Source organism: Dermacentor silvarum, chromosome 8 (assembly GCF_013339745.2).
Source record: "Dermacentor silvarum isolate Dsil-2018 chromosome 8, BIME_Dsil_1.4, whole genome shotgun sequence".
NCBI lineage: Eukaryota > Metazoa > Arthropoda > Arachnida > Ixodida > Ixodidae > Dermacentor > Dermacentor silvarum.
Genome location: NC_051161.1, coordinates 183,079,332 through 183,097,660, shown reverse-complemented (window position 1 = coordinate 183,097,660; position 18,329 = coordinate 183,079,332). Strand labels below are relative to the sequence as shown.

The window sequence follows — 18,329 nt, the reverse complement described above, 5'->3', positions numbered from 1 at the left end:
TCAAATGCAGTGACCTTCTTCAGTCAGGTCACTTGTGTGAAGACAAAGTACAGAAACAAGATGTCTTTTGGGCCTTGTACCGCGCGTGTGCCTCCAAGACGGCTGTTGCGTGAAGTTTGCTATCACAGACGATATGCTAAGCAGGTTTCGTTCAGACATCTGATGCTGGCTGTATCTTGACGAATGTTAATTTGTAGTCCAGAGTTCGATTTACGCGCATGTGGTTGCGCGACTGACTCCGGAGCCTTCTCTGCGCCGTGTCGTCGGACCTTGACGACCTCTCGAGTCGACGGACCCGTACGGGTGCGCGTACTTGATGGTCTTGCGGTGAGCCTTTGCCTGCCCGTAAGCGCCGTGACTGTCGCACTGTGCTGTATCTTGGGTGAATATACCCATTTCTGTTGGCGAACTGACTCCGGAGCCTTCTCTGCGCCGTGTCGGAGAGTCGACGGACCCTGCCGCAGCGCCTTTGTGCGTTGCGGAGTGGAGGGGCGTCGTGTCCTTTGCTGACCGTCGCTCGTAGGGTGAGTCTAGTGCAAACCCATCGCCACAAAACTCTTCTTCAATGCCTACAAATGGAACGCTTGTTTTTTCATGTGCGAGGTAAAGCTTGTGAGGTGACGATCGAAGGCACACTTTGGGAGACAAAATAAGACAAGACGGTGTAAGGGTGGTCATTATTACCACTGCACTGCCGCACTATACCAAAACTGCTCTCCAGCGGGTCTTGGTTGAGCCCGGAAGCGATAAGGTACTAACCCATTTTGACCGTCAGGTACTCTAACAGCAGTAGTGCGCTTTTCATTTTGACCCGTAAATTTGTTGGTGTGGACTGACTCATGGCCCGCGTGCCTTCCGTGTATATCTCCCAATCAGTCACGTGCGCAAGGAAGGCAGAGAGGCAGTCGACGGCGGTTGAATTCATGCGCAACGCTCTTCTGGTGTGCCGAGATTACATGATGGTGATGATGCTGTCGATCATCCTGTAAATTTAAAAAGCAAAGAAAATGTAAAAAAAGATGCGTCGCGTTAGATTTTTGGGGAAAATTGTGTCGTTACTGCGTGAGATAGTCTCACGACCGTCTGGTATAATTTAGTAATAGAAAAATATATACCGTCACTTGTGCACATATAATGAAAGTGGCGAAAAGGTCAAACTTGCCAGAAAATAAACCCAACAACTTTGAAATGAGACAGAATACGTGCATGGAAATTTGGGCTTCCACGCCGCTCTCCTTTCGAAACAGCAACACTTCAGACGTGCTAACACGTGAAGCCAGCTCGTTCCCGATAAATGTGGGAGGGGAACGAAAGGTCTTGAAGATGAGGTGTCCGGTGCCTACCACAATACTGTGCAGTTCTAGTTGTTCCTTTCAGCCGCCTTAAGTGTCCAAGTGGAAACGCAATAGGATGTTGTAATGGATAAAATGTCTCAGCGACTGCCTGCACTTGTCTGCCATCGCTCGCCTATGAGAAATAAACAGGCAGGGCTCTGTGAAGTGCTACACGTCGAGACCTTACAGGTTTATCATCCTCGTTAATTGCGATATGAGCACTACACGCACCCTACAATACATACGCTCACCCCATGCAGCGCCTTGCGTAAATACCCAGCTCGGCACCCCATACATCATTCCGCTCGCTTTCCTATCCTATCATCTCGTTCCTTTTGCATTGGTAGACAACTTTCATACTGTGCAAACTCACTCAAAAAACCGCAGGGTTGGCTGCGTGCAACTGCCTGTTCCTTGCTCACATCTTGCTGGAAGGAACGCAGGCCACGGATTACTTGTGGACCGAACAGCTGGTAGGCGTACGTGACGCGCACTTCCTCGATGTTGTTCGGATTGTCGGGTATGTCTACATTCACACTGCTCTCTTTGTCTACGTTCCAAGCGCATGCGCATCTAGCTTCGTTTGATTCCGCTCTCCCGTGGTGGCGGTGCCGTCGAAACGTCAGGCTGTCCAGTTTCTTCCTGTTCCTCGGGGCGGAGGTCCCGTCGTCCACGCGAATGCATATAAAAAGAAACAGACAAGTTGCCGTTCTCCATTTTGAATTTCACTTCTCTTCTGTCTTCGTAATAGGGAGGCCGCGTATAGTCCGGACCCCCGAGGAGCAACGGGCCTACGAAGAGAAACGACCCCCATGTTCTTTGCGTTCTGTGAACGATCTTCATCGGTGGTGTTTGCAGCCCGCCGTGACGATTGCATTTTCTTCTCTGTTCTTACCATCGCATAGACCCATTCATAGACCCATTGCTCCTCGAAAGTCCGAACTATACGCGAATATGATGGAATTAAAATAAGAGGTGAGACGGGAATGTCTGTGCGTACCTATCGTCGCGATGACCAGCGAGCAAGACAATAAATGTGTTCGTACCTTCAAAATTTTGTGTCACCTGTGTCGCGTTCTAAACAGCTTCGCTGGTCATCCACCTTCACACAGTGGAATGGCTCATGATTTTTGCCTAATGTCTTTGTAGAGAGATAGACGTTTATTAAAGGGGCCCTGAACCACATCTTATAGAAGTGGAGAAATACATTTTTTAAAAGTGAAGATAGGCTATTTCAGAATAGCTTTGCCGCGAGAAAGTACATCAATGCGTTCAGCAGAAGCGGAGTTATCGGCAATCAAACACGGCCTCCGTTGTGCTCCCCTACCTCCTTCAATGCCTTGCACTGCGAATGCTACGGTGGAGTGGGGCGGGGCCACAACGCTCCACCTCCGAGACGTCACCGTGGCGCGCAGTTCAAATTTCATTTTGGAGTTCGATTTTGGTGCCTACGAAGCGCTAAACATAAGCCCAACGCGGTTGTCCTGAGCGAGCCGCAATGCGCTTAGCCAGTGGACTCGTGGCGGCACCTCGCGGCGGCTGCGGTGTAGCCGACCGCAGCGACCAATAGCAGCCGCGTATTGGAGTGCGCTTTATTAGGAAATAACGCACACAGAAAAGAGCGAGGACCATCGGGTTTTTGAAACGAGAGCGTTTGAGAGAAGGGGACTGCGCGCTCCGCTTGCGAGCTCAACGGACCGCGTACCAAAGCAGAACTTGGCTGAGATGTTCACAACATCGTATGCTACCCGCGGACTGTTATTTTACCAAGCCCGAGGGGTGGGTCGGGGCCCCTTTAAGTAACACAAAAGTCGTAGTCATGGTTAAGTCCTACCTCATTGTGAAATGCTCTCCCAGGAAAAGAACACAAAAGTTTTATTGCCACAACATAATTGAGCAAAGTGGTCGGAAAGCGGCGGCCCGGGGGGGAGGGGGAGGAGGGGGTTTTGGTGTTACGTAGAAAACGTACCGGGCCACCAGGAGTGTCCAAGTTATGAGAGAGCAGGTTGTTGCGCAGACACTTTACCAAGTGAGGAAAGTCTGAAAAGAAATGGAGGTAGTGACTACCGTGTTACGGGTGCCCCATTCTGCACTTAAGAGAGGCTGAATTCGCTCCAATTCCCAGCACTTCGCACATCTTTCAGATCCAAGTGCCTCCGTTGCGGGACACAAAGTCATCGAAAAGACCTACATCTGCGAGCAACACGGCTTCCACCAGCCGCTTTGCAAGCCGCTCGCCTTTACCGTTTGCTTGTGTTGCGAACATTGCAAGAATCTGCCTTACTTGCCTGTGAATGGTAGAAACATAATTACCATGCCGTGGTCGCATGGCTCACATTTTTCTCCTTTCAGTGCAAAGCGGCCTAGGTTTACCAAACCTTCAATTATGGCTGCATATGTGACGGACAAGTGGTCCGACAGTTTCAGTTCGTCAACTAGCAGGCTTTCGTGTCTCTTAAAGGAGTCCATACTTCTGGTTTGTTCGTTCAGGACACTGAGGACTCCTAGTGGAAGACCGGAATCCAGTCTTATGTGAGCCTAAACACTTCCTTAAAGTGTCTTCACTTGGTAAAACTAGAATCTTGTTCTTTTTCATGTAGTTGTAGAGCTTTGGGCTCATCTTTATGACCAGACACTCTAGAATCCAATTCCATGCCCTGGGTGCTCTCGCTTGGAAGCACGAAAAAAATGGAGCACCACTTCTCTTTGTTTTGAGGCATGCCTTCAAGATTTCCTTTAAATGTGGCTTTCTTCACACCTTTGCACTGTTTCGTCAAAATATGCACTTTTTCTTTCAGGTTTGATAGCATTTTTTTTCAGTCGCCGATGCTACTGTCTCAAGTTCTTCTGTTGGCGGTAGCGGCTGCGTTTTTCAGCAGCGGAACGACTCAGCTCATATTTCCTCATGATAGACAGCCTTGCTTTAGCACACGGTCGGCATTTTCCAGCTGCAAATAATTCTCAGTAATGAAGCCTAGTACCTTATTGACGTTAGGAGAATATCTTGCTTTGCAAGTCCTGCTTATTTATGTGTTAAAAATTAACGTTAACGACAAAGGCGCACATTCTCCATGGCTGCAAGCAGGATTGCACAACTTGGGCTAAACAACACACGCACTCTCTATCTCTCTCTCTCTGTCTCAATCATACACGCCCACTCTCTCTGTCACAGAAGTTTGTGCGTGTACATGACTGGATACACTTTTTCGCTTGAATAGAATATGTATATGGTGAATTATTTTACTCAAGCATCCAATATTCATGCGTGTGGCCAAACACTTTGTCCTTTTCTACTCCTATGGGAAACCAAGGCTAACTAAAGAAAATAAAAGCACACAATAATAATGCGGTAATTTTCGCTATGTTTACGTTTCCGGTTGCTCAAGCATCAATATTTTATCGAAGCATCCGCGCACCCTTTCGAGACCTTTCTCCACCGAATCGTGTACAATCGGCTCACCTTTGTCACGTACCGTGCCCCGGCAACTTGTACTGTAGAATACTTTTCCATGGCACCTGAGATTGAGATCCGAGGCTGTAACTGTTATTGAGCTTTGAGCAAGCTCATTTTTTTCTATGGCGCCTCGGTACACAGACATCGCATCAACTTTTTATATGCTTTTCCGCACCTGCAAGGAAAGACCTTTCCTTTCATTGTAAGAAGTACGGTTAATATGTGTCCGGCACAGCAGTGTATGTTCCTCATGGGCCAGGAATGCAACTCTTTCATGGTAGATTTCCGCTGGCGGTGCCAGACTAGAAGTCATGTAAACACACCGTCAGCATTCAGGAACTCAGGAGCTGTCCATCTGGATGTTCAACCCAGGCAGCACATTACATGGGGCCAACTAGGGCCCATGTTGGTTTTGAGCCGGCATTGGTGGGGCCTGGGAGGGCCCGCTGTTGCCTCCGTAATGCCAGTGCTGGCAAGTGCCGTTGTATCAGACTTCCAGCATTGGCCCTGTACTGCCGGTGAATGCCCTTTGTTGGCTATGCCAGGCGACATAACTGGCGGTCATGGCCCAGGTTTGCCGCGTGGGCGCCGTCATTGGCAGCACGTGTTAAATCATTGGCCAACAACATCCGGTCAATGTTACAGGCGCTGCCATGTTGTCTGTCAGTTCTAATACACCTGTCAATATCGGCCAGTCAATCACAAGGATATGTCAATATTGGCATTCCCGTAGCATGCACTGGCCATACCTGAGTACATGTGCGTACATATGCGCCATTCTATAAATTAATATGAATTCTTGCCGATCGTGCACACTGTAACGAAATCACTCGATCTGGCTTTTATTTGAATTGCTTCTCGTTTATTATGTACGTAATGCATTTTTTAACATAGCGAAGACTGTTAAATATTAGCGCAATACGTACATGTCTTTTTTTTATCGTTCGATCGTATTGTTGCGTGACAGTGGCGCAAGTGCGCTGATGCGCGCAATTGCCGTGCGTAGCCTCGATTGTCGTATGTGCGCTCATAAGTGCGTCGTCTAAATTAAATCTATATGGCTGGTAGTGATTTTACTATACGTACATACATACGTATACGTACGTATACGTACTGCGCGGAGGGTCATCGGCGCATTCGAGTGCATTCGGCGATGTATGCATGGACTGATCAGTTCTGATGTGGAATGCTACCAACTCGCCCAAATCAGCTACCCTATTATCAATTCGCATTCTGAATCTAGCCATACGAAAGAAACGGTTATACGAACACCACAATCGGCCGGTGAGCCTAATTAGGCGGCGAAGAAAGCAACGTCTATATATATATATATATATATATATATATATATAGTTGGGCATAAGGAAATCACGCTGGCCCCGGTAGTAAATTGAAGAAAAGAGAAGACGACGTACGTTGTATTAGCACAGTGTATTTTGCAACGTTTCGGCTGGTGGACCAGCCTTCGTCAAAGCGAAGGTCATCGCTTTTGACGGTCATCGCATTTGACGAAGGTCATCGCATTTGACGAAGGCTGGTCCACCAGCCGAAACGTTGCAAAATACACTGTGCTAATACAACGTACGTCGTCTTCTCTTTTCTTCAATATATATATATATATATATGGGCTAGCGCGAGCGAGGCCAGGAGTCTATCACGTCCTGGCTAGCTTAATAAAAACTGTGCAATGGAGCTGGGAATGCTGCAAAGAAAATGGTCTCATAACGCACATACAATTTATATTCTGACGCTCACGTCGCCAGGAGGCCCACGTTATAAATACATAGCTAGGTCGATATTATAGGTGCCAAGTATACTGGTTGAAGAGGCAACAATTCACGCTCTCTACTTCGATCCTGTTTAATGTTTGAACCAGCCCACCTGCTAAAAGCAGCCTTTCGGTTAGCATGCATGTATAGCGCCTGCCGCGACTGTGCCAAGGAACGAATATGCACCGAATACCCGCGGACGCCCACTATACGTGCCGCTTGCTGTCCTCTACGTACTGTCCTTCTCCCGAGGCCACCTTGCTCAAGGCCCATTGCGGACTCGCGAGAAAGCGTTCGCGAGACTTCGATCCTGTCAACGCGTCTGTATAGCCCGGACTGCGCTAGTGCACGATGCACGTCATGTAGGCGCGCGCACATGTGTGTGTGAAAGTGTGTTCTGTTATGTTTACTTCTCTGTTTTCCTCTTCCTATGAGCTCAGCTGCTGCCTCCATACATCGGCCGCGAAATAGTTCAGGTGTTCATGCAAACGCGAAACAGTTACGATGCCCGGCCGCGCGGCCTCTTCCTCCCACTCAATAAACGTTAAATAATAATGAGACAGTCGGTAATTAAACCGCTGCGACAACTAAACAACTGCACAGCATCACCATTTGAAAAAGTGCAAGCTTGAAATATGCACGAGCAATATGGATTAGTGCCAGTGCTTGGGTAGCTGATCACAATACCTGACAGAACTCGTGACAATATCTTTTTTTTAATTGGTTAGCTCTGCTGAACACATATGCTACAGACAGATCATTGAATGAACAGAAGAAACTAAAAATGAAAGAAACACCTTCAAAGTCACATCCACATCGCACACATTCATGGTGGTACCACGTACCTATCTGGACACGTGCAAGCTATCTATTGCACCTGCAAAGCTCCTGCTCGCTTATGTAAAGCGGCAAAGTTCTTGGTCCTATACATCCATCAAATTGCTGGAGTATATATAGATTCCCTATATACTACCACTAAATGAGGCTTGTCTCATTGGCTGCTAAAATGTCATGCATATTGCGCACACATAGACACTGAAAAAGCATGAGCATTAAAGTAATTCTCCAACAGTGGATATAGCAACCACAACTTGTGCAGTGTAAAGCAAGAATCAAGCCTTCTCCTGATTTCAAACACCTAAAGTGCTGTCACAGCCCCAGCTGCTGCTCAGGCACTGGCTCATTTGTCCCAAGTAAACCTGACCGCAGCTTAAAGGAATTCTGCATACAAGTATAGTGCATGGAAGATATTGATACTTGTGTTTTATTGTACCGTATTACCTTATACTTGACTTCCCATGACACGTTTGCACAGCCGTGCCAACTTGCATGGCGCACAAAACATAAGATGCACCCCATGCTTCCCTGCAACTTTCTTTAGATTGTGCGAAAACTTATGCACATATGGCACAACCTCGAACAAACACCTCTTTTGCAGGGTACTTACAACGTCTTGCGTGGGCTTTTCGTGCAGCTGCAGTGAAAATTTTCAAAACATTCACAATTGTTGTAGCACTTGTCCCTTCAGCCTGCTGTTCAGGCACTGGCCCGTTTGTACCAAGTAAACCTGACCTGTCTCGCCTGCCTTTGGTCCTATCTATTGTACATCAAAGTCAAATGCATCACCAACTGGCCTAAAATTCTACTTTTCTATAGAAGGGATGGAATTGGCCAATATAAATGCAGAGTGGAGAATGATGTGAGAAAACTTGCAAATGCAGTGGCCATAAATTACCTGATGACAATTAATCTCACACACTAATAACAAACTGAAGCGCCATTTGGAGTATATTAAATGCTATAGGAGTATATATGTGCTGTCATTTTAGTATTTCTTGAATGGAGCCTAAGAGTGTTCTCCATTGGCTGCATAGCCACAATCATTCACGAAGGAATTCATGTTATTGAATCATACCACATGTAAGACAATTGTATAAGAATGTGATGTGCCTTGTTTTCCTAGCTCTTCTCTTGCGATGTTCCATATGCACATAGGATATGTCTGCATTGTTGAACACAGAGCATATAGTATTAACATGACAGATGGCAATTGTTTGATATGTTTTGTATTGCCACCTAGAAGCACTTTGCCAATGAAAATAATATACTCCTTCACAACAGACGCATAACGTACCGTGCTCCTACAACCAATTAATTCAGGGGCAAGCTATGCTGTATCCATAGGCTTGGTCACAAATGCCTATAGGCTGAATGTGTGCAAGTAATTGCAATGTCATTTCACCTTGTCATTTATTAAAAAAAAGCCGGCACTAAGGCATCATACCATGATTCTAAAGCGCATCTTACATATGTACCTGTGCACTTAAAACAAAGAAAAGCAAGCAAAATGTTTGCATGTGATCAGCTTTATATCACGTGAGCCTTTGACACTTCTGCAGCATGGATCGAGCATATGCATTGGCTAAGTACCTTCTATATGTAGCGAGGTACCTTCTTGTTACAAAATTTTAAGTATTATTGTAATCGTGCCGAATTTTCAAGCCCATCTGCGTGTTTCAAGGATTGGAGCTCTTCAGAATGCATATGAATTTTCTTTGTGAACGAAAAACACTGTAAAATTAGCAAATATTAATGGCTAATATCTTGTGCGATACATAGCAGCTCAATTAAACGAGATTACAAAGCCTACTTTGTCTGCCATTTTCATCTTTCCTTAAATCTGAAACAGATTTCACACCATAAACATTTCTGTACAAAAAAATTCAGTGAAGCTATGTCAATATTTTTACTGATGCGCTTCAAAGAAAAGAACATGCATTGTTATTAATCTTGCCTAGTTCTTTCCTGTGCAGCATGTTAATTATGTTCTAGCAATAGACCCACACGATCATAGCATGTTTTTTTCATTATTAATGAAAAATTAACAAAGTTAATTGCACTTGTTTTTGTAAGCTTAAACCCCCTTCTTTTAATGAAGTGTTGCCACACAGAAACAGCAAAAAAGTTTTTCTCTGGAAGTCCAGCATTATGGAGACTATATATTCATCAATGACCTCATTTCATACTGATGTGGTATGATGAATCAGTGGCTTAAATTTGTTCACCCAACTGCATTAATCCTATGAGACTAAGAAAACAATTTGGGTTACAGCAAGCATGCAGGCCTCCCTGTTCAATTGAACTGCACTATTGCAGATTGCCTTGAGAGGGACACAAGTTCATTGTTATGCTGAAAGGTCAAAGCTATATAAATGCCCAAAGTTCCTAATGTTGACATGGAATGTGTCCTTAGATTTAGGTGCACGTTAAAGAACTCCAGGTGGTCGAAATTATTCCGGAGTCCCCCACTATGGCATGCCTCATAATTATATTGTGGTTTTGGCACGTAAAACTCCAGAATTTTTTATTATGTATTTTTGATGCGCAATGTGACAGACCACAAAGTGCGCTGGCAAACTTGAGATAGCAGAAATTCCGAGCCAGTCAAACAGACTTGACTTGTGTCCATTGGAGGCAACAGCAAGGCAACGTAAGTGAGACAACTGATCGGTTCAAACTGCAGAAGCAGATGTAAAGTGACATAGACGCGAGGACCCTGCAATTCAAGCCAGAGAAGCAGAAGTATACACAGTTTTATACACCACAACCCTGCAGTTCGAGCAGCTGAGCTTTAGGGTCAGCAAGCAAATGCATGCACCAATCACCCTCTTGTCACACCATCGTCATCGTATAGATGTCATACAGTTGTCCAGGAAGCTGGTTGTTTGGGTGAGTTGGTACGTAGTGTATGCATGTTTGAATATCAGCGCAACACAGAAAGGGACATGACACAAGCACTTGTGTTGTGCCCCTTTCTGTGTTGCGCTGATATTCATTCAAATATGGTCGTTGTCACAGACTCATCGTCGCATTGCTCTCATGCCACAATTGTTTCACCATCGTCATCATTTCAGAATTTTCATTGTGCCATCATTATACAGTTGTCACGCATTCACTGTCAATGTGGTAATGCCACTGTGGTCGTTCTTTCGTCTTTATTCCACCCTTGTAATTAAATCTTCATCATACCGTGGTCATCCTATTGCAGACTTGCCAACCTCAGAATTTGAAGGATGCAATTGGAGCCATCATGCCACCTTCAGCTGCGCTAGTGTATGCTTAGAAAGCTGACGAGCACTCAAGCATCACACAAGAGCATAGTAGTTTAAACCAGTACTCTATAAAACGTTCCTTACACTGAATTGTCAAAGGGCAAGCAGGGCCTTCAGACCCCCAAGCAATTCATTGAGCTCGAAATCAGTAGCGAAAACGCCCAGCTCGCATCAGAGGTAACGCTTGAACATTTGTGTTGTACGGTGGTAACCGTCCTGCAAGTTTTTTGGTCAGTTACTTTTGTGCCGCATGTGCATAATTTACTATGTGTGACATCAAGCTCAATATCTCCAATAATCTACACACTGCTGAAGACTATCATGAGCAGCAAAAGACGCCATGCAGTGGCCTTGTGGCTTACTTAAGACTGTCACAGCCTGTTGTGAACTGCCTTAACACACCCTTATGCAGCTAACAAGATTCTAGAGATAAAAACTGATAATTAAATACACGTGCTTAAAGAACATACAACTGATTTACTCCCAGTGCTTCACACTAAAACAGTGCACATATATAACTACGAGAAATGACAGAGACAAGTGCTCTGCACTGAGGTTTTATTACACAAAAACATTAATATATGCAAAAACATGTATGACTACACAATAAATAATAAACAGTGCAAAGTATTCAGAGATTTTCACAGCGACCCTTGACCAAATTCATCTGTCCCTGGTACACACAGATTACACTGGTGAATGCGTATGGATTAGACAGGTGATTGATGCTCAGTTTCTGCTTGCCAGTGATCAAAGTAATCGTTGAAGGTCCCTTTGGTAGGCTCGAGACCAAAGCCACGGTGTCAAAGAACCTTCTCGTTCATTATCCTTATTTGTTTTTGAACAAGTCAGACCAACTTCTAAAAGACAAGGGTTTCAGCTTTTGCAAGGGCATAGTCTTGGCTCTCACACGATCAAAGGCACGTGAAATGGCAGCTATGTTGGTGCACAGGAAAGATAAGGAAACAAATGCATTCACTAACAATAAAAACGGTCTTTCAGGGAAACGTGGTCGAGTCGAGAAAGGCAGAGAAGCACCCAATCCGAGCGCCGCCAAAGAAGCGACAGATAAGAGAGTATTGCCATCAAGTTCGCTTGCGTTTAAGAAGCCATACAATGTCAGTGCTAACAATATGCACAAAGAACAGATGGCAGATGAAAGTATTGGGCGGTTGGATGCGTGACAGCTGGAGGGTGTGGCGCAAGAGAATGTGAAGTTTTTTAAAACATAAGGAATTTTGTTTCACACCCATCAGGACAAGTGCGAGAGATCTTTTAAACAGTTAGTGGTACCGGCTAAATACTGGGCAGACATCCTCCATATGGCCCATGATAATTCAATAATTCATGGTCAGGGCACTTGGGAATAAAGAAAACTAAAGCCAGGCTGCTGCAGGGGCTTTACTGGCCAGGATGTTTTCACGACACAGAAAACTTTGCAGCGAGACGTATGCCAGCGGGTTGGAAAACGTAATGACGAATGGAAGGCACCAGTGAAGCTGGTTCCTATATTATCCGAGCCATTTCGGCGCTTTGTTATTCATACAGTGAGACTGCTGCCTATGATTTCCTTGGAGCACAAGTAGCTGCTCACAATGATTTGCCACACGACTAATTTCCCGGTGGGCATTCCTCTGAGAGAACTCAGCTCATCGGAACACCCTATCATGTACATTAGCCGCGAACTAATTATTTTAGAGGAGGCTTATAGCGCCCCCGAGAAGGACTGTGCGTGCCTAGTTTGGGCAACACAAAAACTGTCTTGCTACCTTTATGGCTCCAAGTTCACGTTTCAGATGGACCACTGTCCACTCAAAGTGGCTGCAGAACATGTCACCTAAAAACGGCCGACTACTCAGGTGGAGTCTCACTTCAGCAGTACACATTTGATGTAGAATATCGAAAGATCAAGCTTAATGGCCAAGCGTATGGCTTGAGCAGGCCATCGGAATGATGGTACAGTCGAGTGCAAAATTTTAGAGACCACGGGAGCAGCGACTAAACTGCTTTGCTGTGCCTTCTTACGACTGCGCGCCCAAGTTCGAGAGCATGTACAGCACATGCACGTCCTTTTTTACCTGCCAGCCTGCTCGTTTGGTCGCTTCAACTGAGCACACACCAGAACGCGGGCGAGAGTGCAAGGTACCACTTCTGCAGTCATCGTGCAATCACCCGAGTGATGATATTGTCATATCGTGTCGAAAACACTTCATTTGCACTGGCAGCGCTGGGAGCATGCCACCCTCTGCGCCTCGCTTCTAGACGTTCCGCAGCGTGGAACACATGCTTTGCGTCACTTTTTCTCAAATCGAATTATGTGACAAGGTCAGGAAGCAGCGATGCCTTTTGCGCTCTACGATTCCACGGTGACTGCAGAAAGTGGCACCTTGCACTCTCTCCAGCGTTACGGTGCGCGCAGTTGAAGCGATCAAACGAGCAGGCTGGCAGAAAGAAAAAGGACGCGCTTCTGCAGTACGCGCTCTCGAACTTAGGTGCGCAGCTGTCAGAAGGCGCAGCAATGCAGTTTAGTCGCCGTTCCCGTGGTCTAAAATTTTGCACTCGACTGTACATAAGAGAACCCTGCTTCTGAAGCCACGATGACTCAAAGGCCCTACTATTATCGCTGAATTTTTGGTTTCTGTGAATGTTTAGAGAAGTGTTTGGATGGCTACATTTCTGCTTTAATTTTATTGGAAAGGGCAGATGCGTCGATTTGCTGACTAGACTTGATGGCTCTCAGTGCGAGCATGGAGCTTTCCTGTGCCCAGTGAATGTGTGTGCGCTTCTGTAATACCAGAGAGCACAGAATGAAGTGAATGCTGGGACCTCAAGCTGTAGTGTGATTGGCCGTCACTTCTAGAAAGAACCCAGAGGTCTCGACTGAACACCGACACTTCGGGAAAACTGACAGCTGATCACGCTCAGGTCGGATCTCCCACCAGCAGAGGAGTCTGTTGCACTTCATGTCTGCTACTTGCGCTCACCTCTGATTGCTGCCTTTTTGGTTACCTTTGTTGGTAAAGCAACTGCCATAAAAAAAGTGGCAGCTCTAGATTCAATCCCTCTATGAATTAGCTTTCATCTGCAAAGCTTTAATTTCAAGAAACTTGCATTAGATCCCTTTGTTCAGTTCAAGGAACAAATGGCACAATACCTTGGCAGATGAGTTACCTAGGCACGCTGGTTTGACTCAGTTTGCTAAGCCGCCATTACCAGCTGATGAAAAACCACGATAATCTACTGTTTATATATTTCTATCTTGTGGATGAAGTTACGTGGCAGCACCGTCTACATGTCACTGTGTATTCATGGCTCCGAGTGAATATTTCACACTACACATAACAAATACAATGGCACTAAGAAAGACGGAAAGTTGGGCATTCATTTTGATCATCACAGTGAGAAAACACCAGGGCAAAGGAAAGAAAAGGTAAAAGGACTGTGCTCCATAAAGCTTATTGGAAGAATACTTTGCTCATAAAGTTTCCACGTCACATTAAGTTCAAAAGCCCTGAATCTCCACCTCATGCATTGATTAGCTTATCTGTCTTCAACCAAAAAATTGCAACAAATACTGCATAATTGCTCATCTACAATAGCAAATGAGCCACTTTTGCTGCGTAAAGAAACCAAGAACTAATGCAGAAATGAAAAACAGGTGTCACAGCCACCCTGAAATTTGACAGCGCGTTTTTGGGTATTAAGGTTTCTCGTTAAAAGAAACTACATTGCATTCTCAGCACTCAGTCTCAACCCCGCAAGTTTCAATACTTCCCGTGCCAAAGCACCTCAAGTGTGACAAAATACAAAGAAATGCACAATATCACGCTGGTGCTAAATGTTCATCACAAAACTTGAAAAGAAAAAAAATGAAGCAGAATAAAACAGTCTGGCCTTCATTTTCTGGAGTGATAGTCAACATTTTTTCCCAAATGCATGAAAACAGATTTGAGAAAGCCCAAGCTGGTTTAGTGTTGCTCTTTAGTGTCCTTTTCAACACCCCTGACGAGATCATGGTGGACAGTTCTACATCTTTTTAGTGCTCATTAAAACACTCATCTATCCTAAGGGTAGATTGTTCAAAGAAAATGGTGAACAGGTCAACAGCTCCTTTAGCGTCTCTTTAATAGTAGTGACAGGACATTTTCTTGTCTTAGATAAAGGTACAAACCTTCGAATCCCTATCAAAATAGTGGCAAGCATCAGAGCACAATAATTTACCAATATACTTGTTTCTACACACTCCTTACGGTTCCAGTGATGTTAGGATACTTTCGCTTGCTTGTTAAAACATGCTTTTGTGACCTGACAGTTGTTTTCTTCGGCAAACTAAAGCAACAGACCAACATCTTCAATTCAGATCTTAAGGACTGTAAATGGGCCCACACTTTTTAGCAGGGTAATACATTAAACACTCTAGAAAAGATGGTACTAGCATGCACAGTGAACTTGCTCTTGTTACGGCACATAAAATGCAGTCAGCTCCACAGCCACGCAACTCTCAGTACTGCCTACCTATACCTGTGCCACACGGGTACAAATGACATCATTCGTTAATGTGTTAAGTAGCCCGACATTTTCGTGGTGCTGCCACACATCCAAATTTAATTACATTTGGCATTGATGTCGATGACAGGCCTCTTCTGAAGTTAGCAATGTTAAAGGACTAAAAAATAACTGAATTTACACGTTTCATTCACCTTTATGAAGTGTGACATGTAAAAACAAGCATAGTATATTGCCACTAGCTTGAGTTTGTTGCCGTCTTTTACAATGTTGCAACTGACCATATAAACTTCAGCCACTGCACTTTAATTCCTACACCCAAAAGCAAAATGACCCTTCCCCATCAAAGCAGTTCCAACACCTACCCGAGGAAGCTTGGCAAGTACAACTCCTGACAGGAGCATTGTAGTTGAATGTTATGTATAAATAATCTTTTTTTACTTGATAAAGGCTGTTTTATTGGATGTAAAGTTGTCTATTGTACTGCACTGCGCAAGCTATGGCACCAAGAGTATGCGTTTCTCGGTCGAATGAGTTCTGGCGAATGCATGGCGTTAGTTTTGTCTCTGTGGCAACACACAAATGGCATTAAAATTGATGGCATTAGCAAGTTAATGTTAATTTCAAATCCCAGCCGCCGCGACCACATTTTCATGGGGTCAAAATGCAAGAATGCCTGTGTACCGTGCATTGTGGGCACGTTAAAGATCCCACTGGTGGTCAAAATTAATCCGGAGTCCCCCGCTATGGCATGCCTCATAACGAAATCGTGGTTGTGGCACGTAAAAGCCCAGAATTAGGTTAATGTCATTTTCTGTGCCTGTGTGGCACAGGTATTCTGTATCTGCTAGTGCTCTACCTCCTTCCCTTTGTGAAACACAATATAACAACAACCTGCTCAAACACAAACACGAGAACCTGCTGTCTTCAACTGAAGATATTACTGTAGGTGCAGCAGAGGCAAAATTACATGTCCTTGTTTGTAGCTCAACTTCAGGCAGTGATGTTTGCCTTGAAGATCAGAAAGAGGCCAGGTACTAAAGTCACGCCCAACTGCATCACATCGCCAGATATGAAGGCAAGACGATGGCAGCGGAACTTTTAAGTCCCTTTTGTTTGGCAGGACACACCCTTTCAAGCTGTCGCCCGTGACCTCCAAGATGACAACAGGGTAATTCTTTAGCAAAAAGCAGTCTCCCGCCTTTACTTGGTGCTGTTGCTGGTTGCCTGCAATGTGCGAAGTATGCCTGACTTCTGACATCCTCCTGCTCAGCTGAGCAAGAGGCTTGCTGGAGGAACGCAGCTTTCGTTTCATCTTTCCAAGGTAGCTTTCATATGGAAAGGCACTGAAATCATCCAATGCACCATGGTCAAGGCACTGATCCGCAAGGTGAATCAAGGTGTGCATATTGTACACGAGCTGCCTTTTCCCATACAACTGGCCAAGCTCCTGTACAAAGTACCTAAGCAGGTCCCGAGCGAACTGGTTGTAAACCCTATAATAGTTAGGTGATACCAGGATTCTAAGAGCCACGTGAAAAAGCAGAAAATGCCTGTACTGTTGTTTAGGCAGGACACGCTTCAGGACTATTGGTCCCACGTAGAGAAGAAACGTTCTAAATTCTGTTGCCTTCCACCGGTCAATTTCCTCAGTTCCCCTTGGCTTTCTTTGAAAGTGGGTAGGGAAGGCTTTGGCAGATTCCCGCAGGGCGTTCATTGAGCTGATAACGGTCGAGCCTGCCAAGTCTCGTCCCATTACCTGGGCACACCCAGTTTCTCAGCAGTCGCCGCATCACATCGAGGCAGACAAGATGCATGTATTCTGTTGGAAAACATTTCACCATGTCAACATCTAGAGAAGTAAATGGTGACACGCCAGTGTGGTTGCGTTTATCCTGTTGCGAGCGAAATGCTGCGTCCGTACGAAGCGGCGCATGCAGGTCAGGAAACGTCACCCTGTTCTCAACATATAAGCCTTTCTGGGTGCGCCGTTCACACGCATGGTATCCAGAGAGTGCCCAGTTGTGGCCTTAATGAAGCTCCTCGCAGGGGCGTCACACACCATTGCAGTCAGGTTCAAACGAACGTGGACACCTTTTAAAATCAACCCATTGGAAGTGAGACTGTGTACTTCTTCTAAAAATGGTTCAAGATAATTTTGGAGGCTCGGTGGTTTTCCCCATACACAGTAAACGCTGACCACAAATGGTGCAGATCCAGTCAGGTTTGTAATTCGGCACAGTATTGGCCAAAACGCCGTCTGGCTACTCCTGTAGAGAGGTACACCATCAATGTTTCCTTGAAGTTTGATTTCCTGCGGTAACTGTCCTGACTCCACTGTTCGCCGAATGCATTCTTCCAGACCAAAATGCACAAATGAACCATCTTGCTCTAGTTGTGCCTTGCGCTAGGTTTTCGTGACAGTCCGCGCGTCTTTAGGCAGTTCCCGAATGCCTCATCGACGGCAAAAATCCAGGATATTATTGGTACTGGCATGTGTCAAGTTGTGCTTGACAGCTATAATGGCAAAGTATTCTGCTGCAGACAGTCCGTGTTCCGCAGGCACATTCGACGAAACTTCTTGGCAGGCAGAGTCATCAGGTCGTATGTCCTGGGGTACCTCAATATCTGACACTGTACAGCTGCCTGATGACACAAGATCTGCAGAGCCCACGCGAATGTCACAGTCTTGTCTGCTTCCAGAGTATTCATCGCCTGAGCCACCCTCCGCGGACTCTGCATGCGAGTGTTCTCCGCCAAGAACAAGCTCCGGTACATCAGCGCGTCCACTTTGAGCGCATTCATCACTTGAGCTACGGCCCGGAAATGCACCTTGACCTGCACCACCTTCAAGTTGCCCGCCGCCAACATGCTCCCGCAAAGCAGCTGGTCCGATGCTGTCGCAAGCGTCGTCAGGCTGAACCTCGGTTCTCGGTCGTTTGCTGACACCGCATGATACAGCGTGCGTTGACGTAGAAACGGGGCAAGCAAAAGGTTCGCTTGCGAGCCGCTCGTTGTTTTCAGAGCATGGCAGCAATGACGAAGCCCTTTTAGTGAGCTGCGGGACGCCGAGCTCGTGCAATATCTTGTCGTAGTCCTTTCTGATGGCTCGATACTTAGTCCACTTAGAATTCATGACTGGACTATGAACAAG

At 45.6% G+C, this 18,329-nt stretch overlaps 1 pseudogene; it reads right to left on the bottom strand.

Annotated features, from left to right (window-relative positions):
• Nucleotides 1-16,115: 16,115 nt before the first annotated feature.
• Nucleotides 16,116-16,992, bottom strand: LOC119462618 (uncharacterized; annotated as a pseudogene).
• Nucleotides 16,993-18,329: the final 1,337 nt, after the last annotated feature.